The following is a 2500-nucleotide window of genomic DNA, read 5'->3' on the forward strand; positions in this document are numbered from 1 at the left end:
TAGGAGCCTCTGTAGATGGGTCTCTGCATGGACGACGCCATGAGAATCGTAGTCCACGCCAAGGTAGCGCCATCGCGTGAACACTGTAGAGGGGCGAATAAATTCGCCGCCGAGTCGAAAGGAAGGCTCAGTGAGCACCTTCACTTTCTTCTCCTTCCCCACAGGTACATACGACAGCGACATGCACTTGGCTGGAGCGAATTTAAGGCCCATGCTTCCGCAGGTTGACTGTAAGTGCTTAAGCGCGACGTTCATCCCGAATCGAGTGCTCGAAAGCACGACCAGGTCGTCGGCATAAGATAGGCACTGGATGTTTTCGCTTCCCCCCAACGTGTATCCGACTTCCCGCGGCATACTGCGCAACGCGTAGTCGAAACATAGGTTAAACAGGATCGGTGACAAGGGATCCCCTTGCCGAACTCCTCGCCGGACTTTCACCTCCTCCGAGACTCGACCGTGCACTGATATCACCGTTGACGCCTTGTCGTACGCCGTCATCACGTACTCCACGAATGGAGCAGGAAGTCGGTTTCCGACAAGGGCAGACCGGATGGCATGGTGGCTGAGGGTGTCAAAAGCCTTGGCAATGTCAAGCACCACCAAGTGACACTCTCTCCTCCGGCCACGCGCATCATGTATGACCGCATCCAGAATTGCCGTGTTTTCACAGCATCCATCAGCGGTCATAAACGCACGCTGGCGCTGGTCGATAACGTTCGATTTCCCCAAACGAGCAGCCAACACACGGTTGAACTGCCGCAAGGGTACTGGTGCCACGGTGATCGGTCTATACTCTCCCGGATGTTCTGGGAGAGCGCTCTTCGGAAGTAGAGAAGTCCGAGCTTTGAGAAGCCGCTCGGGAATCTCGTTGGTCAACATCACCAGGTTGTAAAAGAGAGCACGCATTCTGGCCGGCATAGCCTTCCATTGGCGTGGCGTAACTCCGTCAGGGCCAGGCGCAGAGTTCAGCTTAATCTCATTTGCCGAGACGTCTGCCTCCGTCATCGGTTCCCAAACCGCCGCTAGGCCTGCACGAATCTCAGGCGGGTGGTCCCGTGGACCCAGCTCGCATTGCTGCGACTCGGCCCCCATCACCCCCGACCAGTGCTCATGCAGGACTTCTAGCTCGTGGGAAACTACGGGCTTATCTTCCAGGATTTCCTGTACTGCGGCTCGCTTATCCCTACGCCAAAGCCTCTGAACGTGTCCGTATTCACGCCTGCGTCTCTCTCTTCTCCTTTCCTGTCCACCTTCTCCATTGCCGCCAGGTGGTCGAGCTTGGCGCCGAGTGCGAGACTCAGGCGCGCTAGGAGTCGGAAAACATCGTTGTAGCCATTCCGTCAGCTGGTGCAGAATCGGTCTTCCCTCCAAGGCCCTTCGGGCCGCCGTAAGAAGAAGGTTGCAAGAGTAGGTGTCCGTATCGAACAACCCATCCGCAAGCTCTCTCACTTTGGCCCTCAGCGGATCCTCGGCTCTGCCCGCGGCTTCACCATCATCTACCGCCGGACTCTTGGGGGTGGACGGGGCGGATCCATAGGAGGACGAGGCACTACTACAGTCAGCAGGTGACTGCGGCCGTTGACCTTGGCCGTCAGAACTCGCGTTCGATGTTGAGCGTAACGTTGGGATCGGCTGCTTCGCACGAAGCTCCGCAAGCCTTTCACCAACCATGGCTTTGTAGTCTTGACGCCGCCGAGCACCTTTGATGGCCTCCTGCGAACGCCCTGACATTTTGTCGAGTAGGTAGAGGTTCAAGAAGGGCACGCCCTTCTGTATTGCCTCCGCCTCCAAGACCGCCATGAGCTCGAGTTCCTCGCGCTGCCAGCGTACTTTGACGCTGGGCGCTTTGAGCCCCTCGTTGTACTCCTCCTCATGTGCCCGCCTCCGATGCACTCCCAGTCCGGTTTTGGTAGTGAAAGATCTGCCGCATAGTGGACAGAGAAATTCATCTGCCCGCGTCGGTCCGGCTACGCCGTCGGGATCGGCATGGTTAGTCGTAGACAGGGCTACAGCGCGGCCATGTTGCACCACGTTACTAGACCCACTTGGTCCCGCAGTGTCAGGCCTCAGCTGCGCACGTCCACTAGCAACATTGCACCCACCTCGAAGGGCCTTCGACCTTGTCTGAGGGCCACCCGCCCGCCGCGGGGTCGGGTTCGAAGGTCCGCTTGCGCGTTCCTCCGGTCGACCAGTCGTAGCAGGAGGGGAGGGCAGCGGCCCCCCCCGGGAAGGTCCATCCGAGGCTTGGGTTTTAAATTTAGTGCCTGCACAAATTTTGGGCAGGCGAGGCTGGCCTGGCAAGCCCCCCCGCCTATTGCCCATAAGCGTACACCCTCCAGACGCCGTTCTCCCATTGGGGGGTTGTTCCGCGCATACTTCTGCCTACCGCTCGGTAGGTTTCCATTTCAGAACGGCCATGGTGTTGGTTGGCGAGGCCAGGACTAGTGCTTCAATATGCGGAGGTGCCACCAAACCGCACTGACGAGTTATACTCACACCT

At 58.4% G+C, this 2500-nt stretch overlaps 1 pseudogene; it reads right to left on the reverse strand.

Annotated features, from left to right (window-relative positions):
• Nucleotides 1–2500, reverse strand: part of LOC132697539 (large subunit ribosomal RNA) — an 8286-nt pseudogene that overhangs the window by 2738 nt on the left and 3048 nt on the right.

The sequence above is a fragment of the Cylas formicarius genome, unplaced genomic scaffold, assembly GCF_029955315.1.
Source record: "Cylas formicarius isolate icCylForm1 unplaced genomic scaffold, icCylForm1.1 PGA_scaffold_204__1_contigs__length_20374, whole genome shotgun sequence".
NCBI lineage: Eukaryota > Metazoa > Arthropoda > Insecta > Coleoptera > Brentidae > Cylas > Cylas formicarius.